Source organism: Canis aureus, chromosome 22 (genome assembly GCF_053574225.1).
Source record: "Canis aureus isolate CA01 chromosome 22, VMU_Caureus_v.1.0, whole genome shotgun sequence".
Classification (NCBI taxonomy): domain Eukaryota; kingdom Metazoa; phylum Chordata; class Mammalia; order Carnivora; family Canidae; genus Canis; species Canis aureus.
Genome location: NC_135632.1, coordinates 5,023,968 through 5,048,767, shown reverse-complemented (window position 1 = coordinate 5,048,767; position 24,800 = coordinate 5,023,968). Strand labels below are relative to the sequence as shown.

The 24,800-nt window shown below is 42.5% G+C and overlaps 1 long non-coding RNA gene across 1 annotated transcript in view; it reads left to right on the top strand.

The window, feature by feature from the left end:
* LOC144293677 (uncharacterized) overlaps positions 1 to 23,786 on the top strand; it is a 29,512-nt gene extending 5,726 nt beyond the window's left edge. Inside the window, exons 2-4 of the long non-coding RNA XR_013360910.1 lie at positions 17,986 to 18,097; positions 20,558 to 20,622; positions 20,782 to 23,786. This is a non-coding gene — a long non-coding RNA (uncharacterized LOC144293677). The remainder of the gene's footprint in view (positions 1 to 17,985; positions 18,098 to 20,557; positions 20,623 to 20,781) is intronic.
* The last annotated feature ends 1,014 nt before the right edge of the window (positions 23,787 to 24,800 follow it).

Here is a 24,800-nt window from a genome sequence, read left to right as displayed (position 1 = left end):
TGGTAAACAGAGACTAATAGACAAAACGTAGTTTAGGGAGCCCTGGGTGGCTCAGTGGTTTGGCACCGGCCTTCAGCCTAGGCCGTGACCCTGGGGTCCCAGGATTGAGTCTCACATCGGGCTCCCTGCATGGAGCCTGCTTCTCCCTCTGTCTGTGTCTCTGCCTCTCTCTGTGTCTCTCATGAATAAATAAATAAATAAAATCTTTAAAAAAAAAAACATAGTTTAAAAATTGCCATTTTGCAACCATCCCAGTAAAATTGACTCAAGCTAAGATGATAAATGAGTTATGTCTAGGGGAAGGAAGTTTGATGAGGAACAACATATTTACATAGTCTCAAAATATCTCTTCACAAGTTATTTAATAATTAAAAAAGAAAAAATAGTGTAGAGTGGAGAAACAGGATAATAATCTTAAGCTGATTGACATTCACATGACCGATAGGAGGCAAAGTTATATCCAGCGCCTCCAAAATGAAACCATGAGAAAGACACATAACTCTTGTGCCAATCCAACCAAAAATGGCTAGTCTGATTCAATCATGAGGAAGCCAAATCTTAATCACATATTCAATGACAGAGCTGGCCTGTGTTCATCAGAAATGCCAATGGCATGAAAGACAAAGGAAGACTGAGGAACATTTCCAAATAATATGAGAATAAAGAGGCATGACAACTAAACTCAGTGTATTATTCTAGACAATATCCTGAGTCAGAAGAAAAGAAAAAAAAAAAAAACACGTATTCAGGATATTATTGAAACAATTGATGAAATTGAAATGTGGACTTTCAAATGTCATATCAATGTCAAGAGGCTTAAATATGATAATTGTACTATGATTCTATTAAAAAATATAGGAAATATATGTTCTTAGGAAATACAAACTCAAGTATTGAGAGATAAAAGGCCATGACGTGTGTGACCTACTCTCACATGGGTCAGAAAAAATATGTATATTTTTAAAGTGTGTAATGTATATAATGTAGATAGATGAGAGAGATTAAGAAAATGTTAAAAGTTGGTAAAGTTTGGTAATGAGTAATCTGGGGTTTTTGGTACTATTTTTGTGACTCTTCTGTAAGTTTGAAATAATTTCTAACACAAAAGGGAAAAGCACAAGAGAGAGACAATGAACCAACTCATTTTTATAGAATGCTTACTATAGTCCCATTACTCCAAAAAACAGAGGAACTGTGAAACATCAAACTCCCCATTGGAATTTTTTTAAATGTATGTGAGAAAAGTACATTACATTAGCACAGAAACTATTAAACAAGTGAATCTTATATAATAAAATAGTTATGATTGTACACAAGGCACATTTATTTACACCATGGACATTCTCTGATCGTAGGAAACTACAGGGTTCTAAGTTCTTCCTAAAGTCATGTGGAATAAAATTTATTATCTGGATTTATATTGTTGTTGTTGGGCCATTTATCCATCTCTGTAGCAGAAAAGCATTGCCCTAGGACTCAGGACGCTTAATTTTGGGGCCAGTTCTGTTATTTAAGAGCTGTTTGGCTTTATCAAGTCAATCGTGCGTGGGCTCAGTTTCCTCACCTGTGAGAGGAGGAAGGCGAACTCCAGGTTCTCTGAGCCCCTTTCTCCTTTAAAGGCCTATGATTCTAATAGGATGGAAACTACGAGAGCTGCACAGAGCAGAGAGCTGATGACAGTAGCGGGATATATTGAATATCCTTTGATAATTTGCAGTTAGAATGCATAAGCAAGTGGTCAGACTTCTAGAGAAGCTACACAATTTGATGATTAAAAACATTTTTATGTCCCCAAGTGCTCCCATACCCTTTATTTCCTACGATATTCATGGCAAAGCTGTTGTGAGATACACGGGGCGTGTTTCATCGATCTAATTTTTCAGAAAACAAAACAGGCCCTCAGAGGTGACCTTTAGATCAGTAAATAATATTAATATTTCTTTCTTGGTCTATCAACTTCAGAAATTTGGATTCACAACCACATAAAATGAGAAAAATTAATGCCCCCAGATGCTTCCTTTCATCTCTGCTCCGTTTACATGGCCCATCGTTTCACATCGTCAATGTTTGTATCACCGAATCCCTCCAAATGGCTGATTATTCCCTGCTTTGCCAATAGGTTGAGTCAAAACAATTTTTTTAAGTAAAAAGTTTTTGCACTTTTATAATAGCATGTATATTATTACCCAAGGCAGACAGTAGCCTGATTGGCCATATAAAGAAGGAGATCTGGAGAAATGGCTGTTTTTTTGTTGTTGTTGTTGTTGTTTTTTGTTTTTTTTAGTTTAAATAAATTGAATTATTTAAAAAAACAAGTAAGACAATTACAAGCCAATCTTAAGAGAAAGCACGTCGCATTACTGTTAGAATGTGTACCCCAACATGATCGAGAACATGTTTGGATTAATATTTGAGGGTTATGTAATTAAAATCATATTATTTAGAAATTCTCCAGAGAAATTACAGACTACTGAGAATATATTCATACCTTTGTGCCACTTTGGAAAAAAAAAACTGTCCTAAATTATCCGTTTTTGATTTACAAAGCATGAGTATGCTTTGTAAAATTCCTTAGCATAAATCTCCAATTCCCAAAATATATTCTATAGAATTAACATTAACAGGTAATTTGGGGTGGGGGGAGAGATGGGGTTTTATGCTCATATTTAGTAACACTGTATTAAAAAAATAGTTTTTTTTAGTATGGGAATTCTAAGATCCTCTAATATGCCAGGGCACAATTTGTCTCATCTGTTTTTGGAACATTTGGTTTTTTTTCACCCCTTCAGAGTAGCTCACAGGGCTAGTAGTTTATATATTGTCAAATAAACATTCCTATCTAATATACTTGGGAGGGGGAGACAAGGTCAATATACAAAATAAATCACATTTCTAAATGCCAGCAATGAGCATTTGGAATAAAAAAATGTTTAAAAACAATCACAAGCATAGTGGATATATCTGGCGTATAGAGGATGCTCAATATTTATTGAATACATAAGTCTGCAATTTGTCTTTCAAATGTATTCTATTTTTGTTTTTTGATAAATTTACATTTCAAAATAAAAAAAAACTGGAAGAAGCTCTAACCCTGTCTTAATAAATCTGTACTCCTTGATGAAGAATATTCCCAGTGTTAAGGTTAAATTGAGTCTTCTTTTTCAATTTATTAAATATCACATAATATTATAGTTTGTTTTATATTTAGACCATGATTTCTTCATACATCTTGTTAGTTGTCTGAAATTTCTAATTAACTTTCTTTTTCTTGTGGACAGAATTCTAATATGTTTCATCTTGTTAATGATCATCTACTTTATTAATAAGAATATTTCCTACAGGAATATTTTCTACTTGAGGACTTACTCTTCGGTACCTTCTGATTTCCTGTTACTATTTGGACTGTTGATTTTCTAAGCTTGCTGAACAGCTTTCATCTAATAATCATTTTTCATAAATTTCCAAGTTAAGTCCACTTTTTTTTCTTGCTTGCCATGACCTTATTTTCCTTAGATCGCTTTTTCTTTTGCTCTAGTATACATCGCCTGATATTTTTTCCTCCAGAAAGTATGCATGGGAGATAAAATTTTCTAAGCTCTTGCATGTCAGAAAATGTCTTTTGGGCTGGAAAAATAATTTAGATAGGTATGTAATTCTAGTTTCAAAAGAATTTTTCCTCAGAACTTTTAAAGCACTTTCTATTATCGTCCAGCAACTGATTTTTCTGGGGAGGAAGGAGGACTGACACCAGTCTGATTCTCATTTCTTTGTAGATAACTTGTTTCTTCGCTCTGGAGGTTTTTGGCTCTTACTTCTTGACATGGTTAAGTTTTAGCAAAGGCGCCAACATGTGGATGCCTGATTTTTCATGTGTCATTTGGCGATCCTTTTAAGTGAAATCATTCATTTAGTCACCAAAATAGGAAGGCGATCTGGTCTATCCCAGGCACCCACAACAGAACCCCAGCCCTTCACAGGCAAGTTATCCAACTCCTTTAGAGAAAACGGTTTTGGTTTGGGTTTACTTGGGGGTACACATCGCCCCTGCGTGTGGATGTGCAAAGAGAGAATGGTGTGAAGATGGACTCGATAGTTTTTCTGTAGACATTAAGCCAATACCCTTGATTCCTGCTCCACTTTCTTCTGGAATTCTTGCCAATTCCCAGCTTGAACTTCCAACTTTCTTCCGTGTCATTTCTTAGTTGTAAATTCCTTGGCTTCGATTTATGATGAAATCGAACTTATCGAGCCGTGTTTCTGGAAGTGCTGGAGGTGCTTCTCACCACTTGGCCAATCCGCACAGCAACCTCATGAAGGGAGTCCTATCATTATCTACATTTTACAATGAGGAAACAGATTTGTTCAAAATCATACAGATCATGATTGACAGAGCTGATGTTTAAATCCAGACAATCTGTGATTCCATCCCCCACACATCTTGGAGAAATATACAGATATCCTTGATTCCCTGATCCTGGGATTTCTTACAAAAGTATTTCCTTTCACATATATATATTTTTTAAATAGGTATTTCAGTGGAATGTGAGATGTGAAGGCCCAGGAGGAAAGGCTGGTGTTTCGCCTGCAACTTTTAACTGAATTCTCTCCATGCCTTCTGAATTCTGAATATACAAACACTGCTGGCCAATCTGGGTCAATCTCCCAGTTGCTTCTGCTGGGAGCGTACGAAGCGCCACCATGGTGGACAATGAGTAGCCGGACGTTCACTTTGAGAGGTTAACACTGCTGTGGTCACTCTTTCCCGGTGCTCCACCTACCCTCCACTGCCACCACTGGAACACTCTCTTGTTGATGGAACCTAAAGATGCTGATGGATTTCCTCACTCTTGGCCCTGCTCCTTGCCCTGACTGGCCTAGCCTAGGGCTGGTAGGAGGAAGGAGGCTGGCCACCCAGGGCAAGTGGCACTGGGGCTGAAGGGAGGACCCAGGGAGGGATGGCATTTGTGTGGGAAACTAGGCTTGGCTCCTGCTCCCTGCTTATCACCGAATGTCCCTAATGGGTTATGCGTTGTTCTAGGTATTTGATGTCTCTCATTCTATCTCATTTTGATAATGACCCTGCAGCAAAGGTGTGATTATGCCCGCTTTAGAGATGAGGACACTAAGGCTGAGAGAGAGGAAGAAATTTGCACAAGGTTACACAGGTAGTATGCTCATGGAGCAATTCCATCTGCTGTGCTTTCTTTCAACTCCCGAGTATTTGGACTGAAACTGGTGTTTGTGCATGCTCACCCTTCCTGCTTCTCTCTCAGTACACTCACACACACACACACACACACACACACACAAACTAATTCAACCAATACTGATTGAGCATTTATGTACCGGGTGTTTGGTAGAGTCAAGCGATTGATATGCTCCCTTCCAAGAGTCACATCACACATCTCAAGCACACCATGATGTAACTGTTCAAGGGATGGCGGCAACTGGTGTGGGACCTATGCTCAGTAGGGTGGCTGTTTGTAGATCAGGCCTGGAAATGCTAGAGAAGAGTCTGTCTCCTCGGCTACTGGGTCTGCAATTCTTCTTTTTTAATTTTTTAATTTATTTTTAAAATATTTATTCACAAGAGACACAGAGAGATAGAGGTAGAGACATAGGAAGAGAGAGAACAGGGAGTCCGATGTGGGACTCAATCCCAAGACTCCAAGATCATGCCCTGGGCCGAAGGCAGACACTTAACTGCTGAGCCACCCAGGCATTCCTGGGTCTGCAATTCTGACCCAAGGTTAATCTCCTCAAGGTGAGATATTTTGCCAAATTAAGAAGCACATCACCTTGTTAGGAGTCCAACTCACCTTAGTGTGAGTTAAATTACGGGATCTCTTCAAAATGATAGCACGATGGATCACAGACCTGTCACGAACTACCTCTATTCCTGTAGGTATGTCCCTTTACATGCGGGGTTTGGCCTCCCATCAAAATGACGAGTTTATTTCTCTAAACTTTGAAACTGGACTTGGTCAGGTCATCTCTTTGACCAAGAGGACATTAAAAAGCGTGGTACAGGGGCACCCGGGTGGCTCACTGGGTGAAGCATCTGCCTTCAGCTCAGGTCATGGTCTCAGGGTCCTGGGATTGAGTCCCATGATGGGCTCTCTGCATAGTGGGGAGTCTGTTTCTCCCCCTCCATCTGCCTCTCCCTCACCCTCAGCTTGTGCTTCTGCCGCTGCTCGCTCTCTCTCAAATAAATAAATAAATAAATAAATAAATAAATAAATAATAAATAAATAAATAAATAAATCATATATATATATATATATATATTTTTTTTTTTAAAGGAAAACCAGGTGCAGAGGACTGAAAAGTACTGCCATCAGGGTCTGCCTCCTGCTACCATGCAAACCAGCCTCTTGAGGATGAGACCCCTTGTGAAGAAAGGCCTTTGGCATCCCGGCTGTTTTTGCTGTAGCCCCAGAGCCTCGGGCATAGAGGGAGGCCTTTTCTCCTCACTGAGCCCCAGATGAACTGGCTTAGTGTGGAAGAACTAGCCAGATCATTTATAGATAGAATTGGGACAGAAATGGTCGTTGTTTCAAGTCACTAAGCTTTGTGCTGTTTCTCTATGAAGCAACGGCTAATATATATTATATATAGTTGTATATCGTACTGCATATATAGTCATATATTATAGTTATGTATAGTCACACACACACATATAATATATATATTAGTTGAGGTGGTTGTGGAAGGGGGTGAAACAGTAGGAGAAAGAGGGCAAAAGGCCCTGATTATATTTTTGCAACCTGAGGATACAGGCAGAATGGATAGAGGCAGAGGAGCTCTTGAGGACGGTGATGTACAAAAAAGGAAGAAGGGAATAACATTAAAAACAAACTTCAGGGGCGCCTGGGTGGCTCAGTGGTTGACCGTCTGTCTACCTTTGGCTCAGGGCATGACCCCACGGTCCTGGGATCGAGTCCCGCATCGGGGTCCCCGCAGGGAGCCTGCTTCTCCCTCTGCCTGTGTCTCGGCCTCTGTGTCTCTCATGAATAAATAAATAAAATCTAAAAAAGCCAACCAAACCAACTTCACTCTTCCTCACGATTGATCTCTTTATAGCTCCAAGAAGAGACATGAAGAATGTCAGCACTTTTCTTCAGTGTTAGGGTTTTGCTGTAATTTGAACAATCCAAAAGTAACGGGACACTTTTGTTTGCTTCTTATTTAATAGTCCAGCAGAGATAAATAATTTCTCAATAGATTCATTGAGTTTCATCTTGACCCAGAACTCGGAGTCTAAACACAGCCTTTATCTGACACTGAAACACCAGAAGGGGAAGCCGACTGGATTTGTTCTCCATCAGACTTAGGCCACCTTGTTTTAGGATCCCACCATGTTAAAGAACACCAGGCCCTAACGTTCTGATGCAGTAGGACACTCCCGTTTGGGTGACATGCTTTTTCTTTCTTCTGCCCTTGAATAGGATTCATCCTTTCTCTTCTGCAGTGAACGTAAATAATCTGCTTTGCATTCTGGTCATACCTTGTTTCATTAACTTATTCTTTAATTTATTATTTTTGTGTAGTGACGGTTCGTCCGTGCTTTCAGGGATCTTACTGTCTATGTAGAAGAGAAGGGAGGCCGGGGGGCTCAGTGGTTGAGCGTCTGCCTTCAGCCCAGGGCGTGATCCTGGAGACCCGGGATCGAGTCATGCATCGGGCTCCCTGCATGGAGCCTGCTTCTCCCTCTGCCTACGTCTCTGCCTCTCTCTCTCTCTCTCTCTCTCTCTCTGTGTCTCTCATGAATTAATAAAATCTTTAAAAATTGCACTAAGTAGAAAAGAAAAAAATATTCATTCATTTTTAAAGTACATGTAACATGGAGTATTTACAAAACGTGGTGTGAGCTCCAAGAAAGGGGAGAGAGAACTGCTTCGACTCATGCACCCGTATCCTCCCTGGTCTTCCTGCTTCTACACTTGACTCCCTAAAATCTAATGTGCTCTCAACAGCCACAAGGATCTATTAAAATGCATTAGATCAAATAAACTCTCGGCTTTAAATTTTCACTTTAAACTACTGACTGGTCACACAAAGCCAGTGGCTCTGGTGGCTGCCTTTCTCTCTGACTACGCCTCAGTCCTGCTGGCTCCTTGCAGCATCTTGGGAGCCCAGGCTTGCTCTGGAGCTTAGTGTCCATCTCTGCCTGACTGGCTCCTTCTTGTCATTCAGAGCTCAGCCTAGCTGGCTGCATCCCTGACACCTGATATAAGTGACCACCCTGTCACCTGACGTCATAGGACTGCATAACGCTAACTGGTATGTAGGTGCTTCCCTCCTGCCCTCTCCCCTCCTCCTCCTTTCCTTCCTTCCCTTCCTTCCCTTGTTCTTTTCCTTTTTTTTTTTTTTAATATTTTATTTATTTGAGAGAGAAAGAGAGAACAAGAGCAGGGGAGAGGGGCAGAGGGAGAGGGAGAAGCAGACTTTGGTGTGGCTGGAGGACAGGGAGTGAACTGAGCTTGGACAGAGTAGGAATATAAAAGGAGGTAAACTGAGAGGTTTTAGGTATATACCCACATCCCAATAAATGTTTTTGTTGTTGTTGTTGTTGTTGTTGTTTTTTCCAACCCGAGATCTAGCTTCTTCATGGACACATGGCAATGAAATACTTCTGGCACTTTCTGACATTGCTGCCCCACAGGAAAAGAGGGAAGTGGTCTTGAAAAAGATAACGGACAAATTTGCTCTGCTGTAACGACTCATTGCAGAGTTTTGACATTGGACTTTTGGGAGGATATTTTTTTTTTAACGGCTTAATGAATGAGTTGGAAATAGATTCCTGAACGTGGCCAAATATGGGAAACATGTAGAGTATCATTTTGTTGTCATTTATCCATTGGCCTCTTACAACAAATCACGGTTGTGAAGCAGCAGTTTTGTGTGCAACATCGTGATAGTTTTCGTTCACTTATGATATCGTAGGTGTGAGTTTTATTTATTATTTTTTTATTATTATTTATTTTATTATTTATTTATTTATAATTTTGGGAGACAGGGAGGGGTTTTCATCGACTGTGACAGTCACCTCGTCTGTAAGTCGGGAATAACGAAAATGCTTATCTCAAAGGGTGGTTGTGAGCCTAAGATGACTCTAAAGGAATCAGGTGCTCAGAGCCGTGCCGGGCGTCAGCTGCTGGCCTGTCCCAATCCTCATCATGATTATTGGTGGCCCTCGTGAGGCGAGACACGGTGTGACTTTATTGCAAGACTTTTACACGGGGTTCAAAAATCTACCGTAAATGCGTGTACATTTGATTTGGCTGGAGAGACACATTCTGCTATTTTGCCGTCGTGGAGATTGCTTGTAACGATGATGAATGTCACTTTCTGCCTTTATTTATGGTATTTCTTTATGTATTTATGCATTTATTTTAAAGATTTGTTGATTTATTTTAGAGGGGGAGGGGCGGCCGGAGAGGGAGAGAAAGGATCTCAAACACACTCCCCACTGAGCAAGGGGAGCAGGGCCTGGGGCTCCACCTCTGTGACCTTGGGATCCGGACCCTGAGATCCTGACCTGAGAGGAGATCAAGAGTCCGAGGCTGAGCCACCCAGGAACCCCTGTCACGAGTTTTTGAAACACGGGGTACATGAAACCCACTCAGGTGAACCGTGCCAAACTCTTGTTTTTTATCTTTGAAAACAATACAGAGGCAAGGGCGCACAAGGAGACGCAGGGCATCCCAACAAACAGCAGCTTGGGCAGCCCGGCCTTCACCCAGGGCCTGATCCTGGAGACCCGGGATCGAGTCCCACCTCAGGCTCCCTGCATGGGGCCTGCTTCTCCCTCTGCTTGTGTCTGCCTCTTACTCTCTCTCTCTCTCTGTGTCTCTCATCAGTAAATAAATAAAATCTTTATTTAAAAAAAAAAAAGGAAACAGCAGCCTGGGGGGTGGAGAGAGCAGGCCTTCCCTGCAGCGGGGGTGCCAGGGCCCCACCTCTGGGATCCATCAGGGGCACCCACTGCGGGGCCCGGTCTCCGCCCTCCCCAGCCCTTCTCGCCGAGGCCCCAGGCTGGCTGCGGCCTGTGGTTCTGCAACCCAGCTGGTCGGGAGGGCAGGAAGGAAGGGTGGACCTGCCTGAGATTTCCTGTCTCGCTGTGAGTCACTGATACCGAGCACTTCTTGCACTTCGCTGCCTACTATCCGCAGAGCAGGAATGCACCCAAGAGGCAAACCCCAACCCTCTCTCCAGTCCTGGTGATAACTGCCCTCCCCACCACAAGCAGGCAAGCTCCGCACAGCCTGGGGCTGGCTCTCCTGGGGGAGGCGAGCAACCAAAGGGGGGCTCTTCACCACCCCTTGTAGGAAGGAGATAGTGAAGCCTGCAAGAAGGAACATCCTTCTGTATCCCTTAGGTGCAACGAAAAAGGCCACTCAGGTTTGGAACCCGGAGGCGTAAGTTCCCATTCTGACTTGGCTGGCAAAGCTCGTAAGCCTGTCTCACACTTACTTCCCTTCCATCCCCTGCCTGCCAGCGTTGCAAACAAACTGAAGTTGAATACGGGGGTTCTGAAATTCCTGGACGTACATGCCTTGTAAATAAAAATTGAACCATGATTTTTGCTTGCGAAGCATGTTGAAAGGGCTTAGTCTTGGTGGAGAAAGTCTATCAAGAGGGAGCGGAAATGGTTGTGCTTATACAACTTCTAAAGCCAGCCGGGAGGATTAATAATGATAATAACAATAATGATAATAAATCATAGCTACTAAGCACTTGTTTTACGCTGATATTATGTATTGCACATGATTACTAATCCTCACAACTCCCCCTCTAAACGCCCCCCGCCCCAGTCTACCAGCTGTCTTGAAATGGGATGATGTATGCCACAGTGCTTTGAAAATATTAGTCATTAAATCAAATTATTTTTTTATAGAAGTGTAACTGTAATTAACATTAATAAACATTCCAGGAACAGTATTTTCCTTAGTTTACGAAGAGCATGAGCTTTGGAGTTACACGCAGCAAGATGCAAACACCATTTTTGTCGCATCGTATCTGTAGGACTATTTGCGAAGTGTCTCTGAGCCTCCATCTCCTCCCTTGTAGAATAAGTGCAAGTAACGACTACCTCAAGAATTATTTTAAAACTTCCACAACTCTGTGTTTGACACGTAGTAAGTTCACGCCAAATATGGACTCCCCTTTCTTGCCCACTTTTCCTAAAAATGACAGAACCAAGACAAAGAGCTTTAGAATCATTAGTTAAGTATTTCATCATTTTTCCAAGGGCCTGTAGAAAATACAGAGGAGGAAGCACAGGTTCAAGAATGAGGAGGCACATAATATTATAGATGGAAGAGTCCGCTGCCTGTGAGGAAGAGTCTGCTTCTTCTCATAAAATGTTTGTATCAGAGACTTCGGAAAGAGTTGTGACGGGGGACGCCTGGGTGGCTTAGTGGTTGTGCATCTGCCTTTGACTCAGGGCCTGATCCCAGGGTTGGGGATCAAGTCCCACATCAGGCTCCTGCATGGAGCCTGCTTCTTCCTCTGCCTGTGTCTCTGCCTCTCTCTCTCTCATGAATAAATAAATAAAATCTTAAAAAAAAAAAAAAAAAGAGTTGTGACGGAAAAGCACTCATTAAAAATGCATTTTCTTGGCTGGGTGACTCAGTCAGTTAGGGGTCTGCCCTCAGCTCAGATCATGATCCTCGGGTCCTGCTCAGTGGGGAGCCCGCTTTTCCCTCTCCCTCTGATGCTCCTCCTGCTTGTGCTCACTCCCTTGACCTCTTCTGCTCTCTGTCTTCCTCAAGTAAATAAATAAAATCTTTAAAAAATAAAGGGGATCCCTGGGTGGCCTGGTGGGTTAGTGCCTGCCTTCAGCCGAGGGTGTGATCCTGGAGACCCAGGATTGAGTCCCACGTCGGGCTCCCTGCATGGAGCCTGCTTCTCCCGTGGCCTCTCGCTCTCTCTGTGTCTCTCATGAATAAATAAACAAAATCTTAATAAATAAATAAATAAATAAATAAATAAATAAATAAATAAAATAAAATAAAATAAAATAAAAATGTGTTTTCTTTTCCCATACATTGTCCGATCATAACACCATAACTTGATTCTAGGGCTTGGGTTGGGAGGTTGCAATGAACTCAGTGGTGATACCAATGAATCTGAATTGCTAGTCATCAAGTGGCCAGAAACCTGGCCTCTCGTACTGGGACTTCATTAGAGCGGAGAGATTAAGTTATCCAGTGGTCACCACGGTGCATTAGAGAATTAGATACTTGCAGAATTTTCCTTTGCTCACACCATCAAAGCTTTTCTTTCAGCCATGAAAGCTGGGTCAGTTCTCAAAGTGCTAATTATTTCGTTAAATAAAACAGCCCCCTTTCTCAATCTCTCCCTACTTAGGCTTGAGAGCAGGAAATGAGAGCAGTACCTTTTTTTTTTTCCTTTTTTCTTTTCTTTTTCTTTTTTTTTTTTTTGGTATCAGTGCTGGTTAACTTTCAATACACTTGACGACACTCTCTGCTTTTCGTGGGAAATTTTATGAATGTTGAGTTTGTTGGTGGGCTTAGAAGACTTGACGACTGTCTCAGCAAACGTAGCGGCACCACCTGGTACCCTGAAGCTTTCAGGTGAGCCCCGTGTAGACTGGAGCCCTGGGCTGTTGTGTTGGGCCTGAAGTCCTAGTGAGTAGCATTCTTTCCCACCGCTTTGGGAGCTTGAAATACTGGGTTCGATTCATACCCTCAACAACTAAAAACAACCTACACTTTTGCAAAGGAAAGCCACAAAGACTAGAGCAAACATTCTTAAGTAATAATAAACTTCCTGCTATAAGGTCTTTTTATTTCACTGCGTCTCCTAACAAAATATTCTCTGTACCCACAACCTCTGCCCCTGACGTGGCTCCAAATGTGGGCGCTAAATGGAACCTTGTCTGACAAATCGAGTACGTGGTCCTGATAATTATCTTGTATTTTATGGTTTCAGGGGCTGAGAGAGTTGCATCCTCTTATGGGAGTTGACATTTATTGAGTGAATATTTGATAAAGAGTTTAAAAGGCCACATCCAGGAGTATGAGTCCACATCTCTGGAAAAGATAGAGGAGGGTACAGTAAAATGAGTGAAATGTAGTGTCTTCCTCTTCAAGGAGCAGCTTATAAGATCTTAACTAATGACAACAGTGTTGGGTGTAGCTTTTATTATTCATGGATATCCTGAGGATAGAGCACAGAAGTATTTTAATGCTACTGATATTGCTGAGCTTAACGTGAGTTTTCAATCATGGAAAGGGGATTTTTGACTTGGTCAGCTCCTTACGGCAGAATTATTCCGAGACTAAAAAACAAGCTGTGCATTTTTAAAAATATATCTTGGTTATTTGATATCCCTGATCCACACAATGTAAGACCCACATCTAAGGAATAGAAATTTGGGGAGTGAGTCACATGGAAAAACACTTGAGCGTTCTTAAGGGTGAAGGAATTTAACAGTGAGGATGTAAAATGTGCAAACTCAACCTTGCCTCACCTCTAAGAAATACTCCTTTCCCCCTCTTCCTCTTAATCTTTTTTTTAAAGATTATATTTATCTATGAGAGAGAGAGAATGTGCAGGGAGCAGCAGGCAGAGGCAGAGGGAGAAGCAGACCCCCTGCTCAGCAGGGAGCTGGATGCGGGACTCGATCCCTTGACCCCAGGATCATGACCTGAGCCAAAGGCAGACGCTTAACCGACGGAGCCACCCAGGCGCCCCTTCCTCTTAATCTTCTATGTGTTATAAAAACTAAATCTAGACAGGTTTGTCATTTTTGAAATAACTACATTTTGCCCAAGAAGCCACAAAGGGTGATTATGGAGAGTAAAACCGTCTTCTTCTTTCAGGTTCCAGATACACAGAGCTGGCACTTCTCCTGAAGGAGTTCAGGTGGCAGCAGGGCCTGCGCCATCAAAGGCCTGGTGGCAGTTAGAGAGCTGGAGCTCCCTCTTCGACCCTGAACCCGCCGTCTCTCTCTCCTACTATTAACCCTCTACTTCTACCATTGAATCCAAAAGCCCATCGCCCCTGTCAGAGTGAGCCTGCACTCTGCTTACCAGCAACGCTCCAGCTTGGAGCTTGGCTTCCTGACCCCACAGGTATAGTGTGGGTCCAAGCCAGCCATCTAGGACAGAGCCACGTGGCAGTGCAGGGGTTCTCACACTTCTGTGTGCATCAGGACCACCTAGAGAGCTCGTGCAAGCAGCCTATGGGGCCGCAGCCATGGGGTTTCTGACCCATTAGGTCTGGGGTGGGGCCTGACCAGTGGCACCTCTAACAAGGTCTCAGGTGATGCCGATGCTGCCCATCTGGGGAGCACCCTTGAGAACCACTGCTATGGAGCAAAGAGGCTGCAATCAAACGCTCTGGAGCCTTGCCTTCACCTCATTTCATAACATCCCTCCACTAAAACACTCCTGTGTGGCCTCCGTGCCTTATTTCTTCACTTGTAAAACAAAAAGCATTGAGCTGCTAAATTCTTGCTCCGTATTTCTCGATTTTTCTGGCCACCTCACCTGGAGATTTATGGCACTGTCCCATTAGTAAAAAGAAAAAAAAAAAAAAACAGACTCATCCCACTAGTCATTTCAAATTGTGAACCTTTCATCTGACAACCTATCCTAGTTCTGCTGGAAGTGTTGGGTGGAGGGAGAGTATAGGAAAAGCACCTCAGTTCTTTCTGAATATGAAAAAAAAAAAAAAAAAACACTTCACAATTAAATTCTTAAATCAGAGCCTCTCAAATGATGCACGTGAAAGGTCACAGGCGTACTGAGATCCTGGCTTCCTGGGACCTGAGGCATCAGAGCCCCACGAGGGGGGCCCATCCTTTACCCTATACAAATATTGTGACTTTTCTGTGTGCCGTGGTAGGACAGGGTTTGGGAAGCACGTTAGGGTAAGTAAAATGACTTTGCTCCTTCTTCTGTTCTGTTAGATCTGACATTCTTCATATCGAATGAATCAAGGAGTAAGGGTAGCTTTTATGAAAAAGCCTGGTCGTAGTTTGCTAATTAAAAAAAAAAAAAAAAAGGTTAGCTGAGACACTGCCATCATTCTTGATGCATTTTACCTTGATATAGGAAGTTGACAGGGTATGGAAGAGATGATGTGATTTCCCAGAAGCCACCGGGGCTGGAGCTCTCCAGTCCGGGGCTGCATCTTTTTTGTTACATCCTCCAGCTACACACTGGGCTTTGCATGGATACGTAACAAAAACTCAAAACGGCATGATGAACAAGAAGTAGAGGCTCCTGGACAAGTGTGTGCATGCGCAGTGGCTGTAATTTAAGGATGGAGTGTGTGTGTGTGGGGGGGGGGGTGGCACCTGGGTGGCTCAGTTGGTTAAGTGTCTGCCTTGGGCTCAGGTCATGATCCTGGGGTCCTGGGATGAGCCCTGCATGGGGCTCCTTCCTCCGGGGGAGTCTGCTTCTCACTCTCCCTATGCCCCTCCCTGCTGCTCATGTGCTCTCTCTCTCTCTCTCTCTCAATAAATGGATAAAATCTTTTTAAAAAATTATAAATAAAAAAAAAAAAGATGGAGAGTAGGGAAGAATGGTGAAAAGTCTTTGAGCGGGTATTTCAAATTTCCTGCAAGTGTAGGCAAACCTACCACCTGGATCTGCATCTTTCCTGGAAGGAACTCTCAGAGAACTCTAGAAGCTAGATATATTCCATCGTATCCTCAGGGACTAGAGTAGTGCTTGGAGCAAGACGGGTGCGAAGAACACGGCTTTGAACGGCTTGGTAAAGGCTTGACAAGGAAGCTCTGCTGTCTGGAAACCTGTATTATTTACACACCCCAGAGAAGGACCCCTAGAGTGCGAAATGGCATGGAGTAGAAGGAAGTATTTTACTCTATAAACCGAGCCAACTTATTATTCCAACCAGTTCTCCTACCTCATCAACTTGTTACAACTCCTCTTCTAGGTGGTTTAATTCCTGATTATTTTTCAAGAAACAGTGTTCTGTTATCTTGACTGCTAATTAGTCCTTAGATGTTTGCCACTCTCCTTTTATAAAGTGAATTTCCACAGCCTTTCTGCTGGCTTTAGCAAGTATCGTCCATCTTATGGCTTACAAAAGTTTAGGCTGCCCCATGAGCTCCTAAGAGAGCTGTTCTCCATCACCCATTGCCTCCTCCATCACGAAAACTATGCCAAAGCTCTATAATATTTCATGGGCGGCCCGGGTGGCTCAGCGGTTTAGCGCCACCTTCGGCCCAGGGTATGATCCTGGAGACCCGGGATCGAGTCCCATGTCGGGCTCCCTGCATGGGGCCTGCTTCTCCCTCTGCCTGTGTCTCTGCCTCTCTCTCTCTCTCTTTGTGTGTCCCTCATGAATAAATAAAAAAAAATCTTCAAAAAATACATTTCATATCAGAGCCAAAATGTCTCTCACACACCACGAATAAAATTAATTCATAGAAAACTTACCATTCTGCTGGTAGTGCCAAGCTGATTTTCACCTCTCGTTAGTCAGTCCATCACTCTGAGCAGAGGAAAAGGAGGTGACAACATTTTGCTTGTCCTTAGTCCTTGCAAAAAAAAAAAAAAAAGACAAAAATCCAGAAGAGACTGAAGGCTGCTTGAGCTCTGACTTGAAGGGGAAAAAAAAAAAAAAAAAAAATTGCTTGCCTGGAACTCAATTCCGTTTTATACTTTTTCCTTCAAATTTGATTTCTCAGGTTATTACTCATTGCTGACAATTCTAATGGTTGACACCGGTTGGGCAAGATTTTGAATTGGCCAACCATGTATTCTTTTCATTTACAGTTGCTTCAGGCTCAAAAGGAAGAGATCACTGTTGTTTAATAGGTGGATCCCCCAGATGCACTTTCTAACAGACAGGGGGTTCCTTTCCTCTATTGTCCACGTCTGCTTTCCGTAAGCTGGGCCCCTCCTAGCACTGAGAGAGACGACCGTCAACTCATAATTTGGGGGTTTCTACGCTGCAGATCCTGGTTCTCTCAGGAGGGTCCCCAATGTCACTCTCTTGGGTATTAAAAACAAGTGTAATGCACACCAGACTGCTCGTAGCTAAGGGACAGCACCCCTGTCGGCACCATCACCCCCAAAGCTTCACCTGGGGGTCCTCCTCTTCCAACTGCTTCATGTCCATCCACACCTGTTAACAGGACGTCCAGCTCCGAGAGGGCAGCGCTCCCGGGAGGCAGCTTCTGCATCCTCCCCAGTGTCCCACGGAGTATCATGTGGATATTCAATAAGCAGTTGTTGCGTGACGTTGAATGGCATCGAATATCTGCATTTTCCTGGCACTAATCAAGGAAGCCTCTGAACTTAGCCTGCTCCCCACAGTGGGAGGATTATCCTCAGCAAAGATACACAAACATTACCGGGAGGGAGAAGCGAAGGCCACGGCAAAGGAGTGCAATGAAGGGTTAGGGGAGAAATAACTCCCCTTTAATCCAGTCCTGCCTCTGCTGCAGACAGGCGATGTTTGGTAGATGTTTGGTACCAGTTACAACACTCACGTGGTGTGATGTGACCCGCACATGTACCCACAGGAGACACAACAGGGTTTCTGTTGTTGCTGTTGACCTGGAAGTTGCAATAAAAAGTTCTGTGGGTATTTCCATATTCTTTCTTGGACTTTTGGATCCGGAAGCCTGTGGATAGATGCTGAAAAGTATTTCAGAGACAAGTATTTCTCCAAGCCCATGGCCAGTTCCTAATATCGACCCCGACACTAGTTTTTACGCATATTCTTCCCCTATTGTAAACCCTGTGAGTGTCAGGTGCAGGGAGTGAGCACCCAGAGGTTTTCTGTCCACTTCGGCCTACCAGGGGCCTTCCTGGAGTACTGGGTGCTTGCTCCAGTTCCCCCTTGTGATGCCTTGACGGGCTGCTGGTCTCTAGTTTTTATTTATTTATTTTTTTATAAAGGCTGAGAATCTTCCCTGTAGTAGTTTTTGTTTGTTTGTTTGTTTTTCTAAGATTCTATTTATTTATTTGACAGAGAGCAAGGCAGCATTAGAGGAGGGAGAGGGAGAAGCAGGCTCCCCGCCGAGCATGGAGCCCCACTTGGGGGCTTGATCCCAGGACCCCCGGGACCATGACTGGAGCTGAAGGTAAATGCTTAACCGACTGCCCCACCAAGGTGCCGGTTTTTAAAAGCTAACTTTGAGCCTCTTGTTTTTTTCTATCTCTATTATATTATCTTTTACTTTATACATTTTTTCCCCCATCCCTCCCAGCGTATTAGTGGAAAAAATGAGCAAATTGTGGATTTTCAATATAAGATTGCTGAATCATGTTAAAGTGAGTTTAAAATTTAAAAGAAATTTGAAACTGCTACACTTCATTTCTAGCATGCCAGCTTTGCATGGTATTTGTGGAATAACAGGACAACTGAATCATTATCATAAAATAAATATTATAAAATATCATAGAAACTGTTAAGCAAAATAGCAGTTGAACCCAAAGTGACCATTGCATACAGACACAGCCAGGCCCTGCTGTTTCCTCTAACATATTTGTCTTACACTTTTTACGTAAAGATACATCTGTAAAAGCATCAGCCACATTTAAAAGGAGAGTGTCTGGAATTTTTTTGTCGTCTAAAAGTGCTTAAGTAGCGCCATAGGGGGTCCTTTATTTCTGTTACCTTGGTTTTTGGAAAAGTAACCTCAATTCTTTAAATAAGTTTATGGAAATTACATGGTGTGCACTATACGTGGGCCCCAGAGATAACCTTACTTAGCAACATACACAGTCTGCTGTGTGATCCCGCCTGTAGAATTGGTCTAGTAACACTCTCATGTTCCTCGCACCACCCCGTCTCCATTTGAAGGGGTCCTCTAGAATAGTGAATTTTTATTCTTTTTTTTTTAAGATTTTATTTATTTATTCACGAGAGACACACAGAGGGAGAGAGAGGCAGAGACACAGGCAGAGGGAAAAGTAGGCTCCCTACAGGGATCCGGGGGATCCGGTCCCCAGGATCAGGCCCCTAGGCCGAAGGTGACACTAAACCACTGAGCCACCCGGGCTGCCCGTGAATTTTTATTCTTTATTTCAAAGGCCACCACTCATCATTGGCAAAACCAGAATATTTTATGATTGTGACTAGAAATTTGGGACTATTTAGCAAAACTGAGCAGGGAGGATTTTGCTGTGTTCCCAGATCTGATTAACTCCCATTTTTCATATAGGGTAACGCTTAACACAGTGTTTCCCAAAGCGTAATGTAAGAATCATCGAAGATATGTGTCAATTATGCAGATTCCCAGGCCTTACGCAGGCCAACAGGATCAGAGCCTCTGGTTGCAGGACATGGACACCTACCTTGAGACAAGTACCCCAAATGGTTATCACACTCACCAAATTTTAAAACCACTTAGGCTTACGCTTAATAATTTAAGAATATATGACTCATATTTTGAAAAAAAAGTAAATTTCAATAAGCCTCTCATTACTCTTCTTTGTCATTTCCTACTCTCTCTTCCCTGTCCTCCTGATAAGTCTCATAGAATTTTAGGCTACGAGTGATTAGAATTCTTTGGTTATGAACAATAGGATCTAATTCTGAATGAGGGAGGCTAAAACAAAATTTACCGCACTTTATAGAGGTAACTCATAAATCTAAAGACCCACTGTTTGGAACAGATAGGTCCTAGAGTGGCTCTGGATATGTAGAGCTTGGCCTAGCATGGCCATCTGTCCCTATCTTGGCCAGAGGTGAGTGCGTGACTTAGGGACAACCTCCAGAACTCCATCCAGTGGCCAAGGGGTAGATCTCCAAAACAAAATGGCAGTACCATTGCAAGAAGAGTAGAGGAAGATTTCTATGTCGTCAAAAACAGCGGGTTCGATGCTAAAGCCATAAAGCTTTAGAATGCTGAACGCAACGTCCTCATTTTATTCTGGAGTCAACCAATTCCTGAGTGTTAACCATGAATACTTATACACCTGGTATTCTGTGTCTGGTGCTATGTTGGGTTTTAGAGAATTAACAGAGGAGTTACTAGAGGCCGAGGGCACCAAATGAACAGTAAATGGGCTCATTGAGGTAGAATATGTTTATAACAGAACTTCTCTAATCAGAAGAGCCTGTGGAAATGGACTATTACTTCCATTAACTAAGGACAATCTGGTAAATGGTGCTTGTGGGGTGTTCATATGGGGCCTGTCTTGGGGGATGGTTCTGGAGGCTTGCAATTTATATAGCGATTGGACTAGATGGCTACTGAGTAAATAAAATGACCTGATTATAAGGTTTTCTCCCACTCGAGTAGGCAAGAAGTGTCTTCAAAATTATGTTAAATTATATTACATTAGATTATTTCTTGGAATAGACTCTAGCATTTCAAGCTACTTTTTTTTTTTTTTTTTTTTTTTTTTAGCACATAATAGGTGCTACCTACCAGAGATTAAAAAAAAAAAAAAAAGTTCCTGCATTCAGGGAACTCATACTCATTTTCGGGGAGTTCCTTTCTTCAGAGGTAATGGAGAAGCAAACTATTAGCCTGGTTTTATATTAACTTATCAGAGATTCCATGATCTCTCCTTTTCTGCTTGTCTTTGCACAGGTTGTCCTGCCAGGAATGCTCCATCCCCTGTTGAGCCACCGAATAAACATCAACTCATCCTTCAGGTTTGAGATCAAAAGATTGAGATTTCCCAAGCTTGCCTCGGAAACTTAAAACTTCCCTGTGACATTTTATGCCAATACTTCCATCCTGCAATTGCTTACCTGCCTTGCTCCCATTAGACTCTTACTAACTCTTACTACCCTATCTGTTGTATCTTCCAGGAACCTGGAACCTTCTTAGACACGTGGCTTCAATCACCGTGTATATTCTGAGAATGCTCAAAGCTAGGTCTCCACCTCAGAAGTGTTTATTGATTCCTAGATTTATACAGTCTGCTGCACACAAGGAATTTCCACATCTGATCTCACCAATTACTCCTTCACCTGTTTCCTCCTCTTGGAATTCTCAATCTGGGTGAAAGGCTCTTCCTTCTACCTAGTTTTCCAAGACAGAAACCTGGAATCTCCTGGACTCCCCCGTTTTTTCCTCCTTTTTCCATGTAAAGGCAGAATTCAAGCTTTGTACTTATTTCCACCCAAATTTCTTTCTACTCTGCCTGCCTGCCTGTCTGCATTCCCCCTGCCACTGCCTTAGCTCAGGCCAGCATTTCTTTCTTTCTTTCTTTCTTTCTTTCTTTCTTTCTTTCTTTCTTTCTTTCTTTCTTTCTTTCTTTCTTTCTTTTCTTCTTTCTTTCTTTCAGATTTTACCTATTTATTCATGGGAGACACACAGAGAGAGGCAGAGACTCAGGCAGAGGGAGAAGCAGGCTCCCCATGGGGAGCCTGACGTGGGACTCGATCCTGGGACTCCAGGATCAGGCCCTGAGCTGAAGGCAGATGCTCAACTGTTGAGCTACCCAGGCATCCCAGGCCAGCATGATTTTTGTCAGGACCACAGCAGCTTCTAGATCAGAGTCACTTAGCCCTACTGTAGCCTCTTCAAATCCATCTTCCAAAAGGATAGTTCGAGTTGACTTTACAAAACAGCCTATTTCTCTTACCTCTTAAAAAAAAATATTTCTAAAGTTCTTGGAACGTTAAGGATAAAGCTCAAGTTCTGTTTTATAACATCCTCTCTGTTATCCACTCCTGCCTTTCAGAGTCTGGCTTCCAGGTACACCCAATACAGTAAGGACTGTTGATGTCCCTAACCCGCACCCACCCCTGGGGCCTTCCTATGGCAGTGAGACCCACTTTTGGCTGCCTCAGGTCTGTCTCTAGCCATTCTCCACCAGTAAGTATCAAAAGTTGATGCATAAATGAGCACCTCACCTCTGCATAACTCAGGTCTGGGTCTTGCATAACTCCCAGACATCCCCAGCGTAGCTGATTTCTATTTTTCCACAGTGGGAACAGGCTTGATAAGGTAGACTGAGTGGCTGCCTCTCTTTCCCTAGCTTGCTTTCCCATAACCACCCCATCGCCCCCAGTGTTCCCTGGGGTCTCCTCACTCATGCCCCGAATCTCTGGCCCTGCATCTGATTTGAGGGAGCTAAATAAGACACCCAATGTATATTCTTTGTTCCAGCTAAGAAAATGAATAGGACTTGTTTGTTTGTTTGTTTGGTTTATAAAGTGTTATGTTTTCCCATGTTTCCTCTACATGGGATGATTCTGGCTCCCACCTCCCTTACCTTGCTAAATTTTACTGATTTTGTAAAATTATGCCCAGGCAAAGCTTTCCTTAACCCTGACTTGTGGACTGGCCATTCCACCTCACTGTACCCGGGCAGACCTATGTCGTGGCCCTTGCCTCGATCCCTGATCTGTTGGTCTGACTCCTCGTAGACCGTGATCTCCTCGAGGGCAGAGAACAGGGTATCTTTAAATGTTCAGTCCAGCCCTCCAAATATGAGGGAAGACAGCATCGGTTAAGCTCACGAAATGTTTGTTTCAATGAACGGTTTCTATTGAACACATTTGTGAATGAATGTGCACGTGAAAAACCAAGCAGGGCAGATTGAATTCGAGGAGCAAAACCCTGTTGCTGAATGAAAATGTATACAATTAATCCCAAATAGTTTTGGCTTATTTATACCATTGTTCTTCCCAGTAAGTGTGGATAACAATAGCAATAAAACACACACTGAGCAATTGTTGTCTCCAACACTGTGGGGTCAACGTTAAAAAACATTAAAAACGTTATGCGTCTAATCGTCCCGTTGTCTATGATGGATGCTATGATATACTGTATTACATTACACCTATCATCATATTAGGTATGGTTTTTATTATTATGACTTTCGTGATTGCTATTTCCATTTTACAGAGAGTAAATAATGCTCATGCTGGATATTTTAAAGCAATTTCTTTCTACAAGCCCGAGAGTCTCAGAAAGTTCCATTATGCCTACCAAGGAGGTGCAGAATAAATTCAACTGATGGGCTGGGTTGGGAACTTCCATCTTCTTGTCCTGCTCAATACAGAGAATTAATAATTGCCGGGGGCAAGCTTCTTGCCTCACACTATTTTGTAATTCAATGTAGCCCAAGTACTATTATTTTGACTATGGGGCTAGAATTTCTTAAAACCTGTTTCAGTTATATTTTTTGAACACATTCAAAACTTGGGCTCACCAAAAAGTAGTGAAATTCATTCATTCAACAAACCCATATCGAGCCCTCTCTATCTATACCTCATGGTCTTAACTTTGGAGGATACAGATTTAACCAAGTCAGGATTCTGATCATTGGCATCCTATCCTCAATAACAATTGCCTTTTCAACTTTAGGATGGACCAACATGTACCATCTAGGTCTCTTCCCTTTTGCTATATTGAAACTAAAAATAGAGATTGACTTCATCTTTGATAATTCTGTATTTGTTTGGGGTTTTTCTGGAAAGAAACTCCAGATGCTTTATAGATATTAACATATTTATCTTGAAATGACTATTCCCTTTGTGTCAAAAACTGAGCTAAACAATTCTTTCACATAAGAATTCTTTATTGCCTTATTATTGTTAGATTTTATTTACTCTTCCAGTTTTCTCTCTGTAAGTTTTTTTGAGGAAAGGAACGGTATCTTATTTTTGTATCACCCAAACCTGACATGGCTCCATACACCTCATAAGCACTCCCCGTCTCTGCCACGGATGGAAAAAAAAAAAAAAATCTCGTATAAAATATTTAACTTAGTGCTTTTAATTGTGAAAAACTAGAACCGATTTTGCAGAATGGTTATATCTGAATTTTATCAATAAAGGCATTTTGGTTTAAGTCCTATGAACTATTCTGTACCTTCTTGAATCCCCGCCCCAGTATCTTTTCTTCCAGACATAATTTGAAGTCAGTGATAAATTCCAATTCATAAAACTAATCTCTAGTGTTACATCCTGTCTGCCTCACTCACTAGCTTTCCAACAATAATCTGAAGTAGTCAGCGTGTAGTCATCAGGAAACCTTTGCTGGCATGCTTCCAAGCCCTAGTCATCTTTTATGAGCCTTAACACTGTTAAGTCACAACAATTTAGGCTCAACCACATGAATGAAAATTCCACCATTCTTTCAGCCACTATATGCAGGTCTGCAATTCACACAGAGGTTGTATGTATTTAGAAGTCTGTTTTCACGTCAGGGTTGACCATTTGGAGAGCATTTCCTTAGGTTCCTAAATCAGCCCTCCAAGTCCTTTTTAAAACTTCATTAAAAAGTAGCTGAATCATAATGCTAATAGTTACAGTCGGGGTTACGGGCTATGGGTTGTGGGCCCTGGTGCAGGAAACCGGGGATCAGTGACAGGGTGGTCGGAAGAGGGGACACATGTCCCTGAGTGCCTGAATAGCCCAGTGTAGCGAAGCCTCCAGGCTGCAAATGTTGTGTAGCACCATATGGAGCAAAACATCTGCACCGCTTCCAGGTCACATCTACCTTCGCCCACCCAATGGCAGGATGAAGGAAGAGAGTCGGTTTCCCTACTTCTAGACTTCCAGCTTGCTTTAGATAGACATCCCTGCCAACTTTTCCTATAAAGGGCTGGAGAGGAAAGATTTTAGGCTTTTCAGGCCACACAGTCTCTGTCACGAGGACCCAACTGTGCTGGTATAGTGTGAAAGTAGCCATAGGGAATACATAAAACAAATGAGCGTAACTGTGTTACAAATAAAACTTTATCAGCAGATATTGAAATTTGAGTTTTATGTAATTTTCACATGTCAAAAATATTATCCTTCTTTGGATTTTTTTTCAACTGTTTAAAACTGTAGAAACAGTCTCAGCTGGGCGGTATAAAAACAGACTGAAG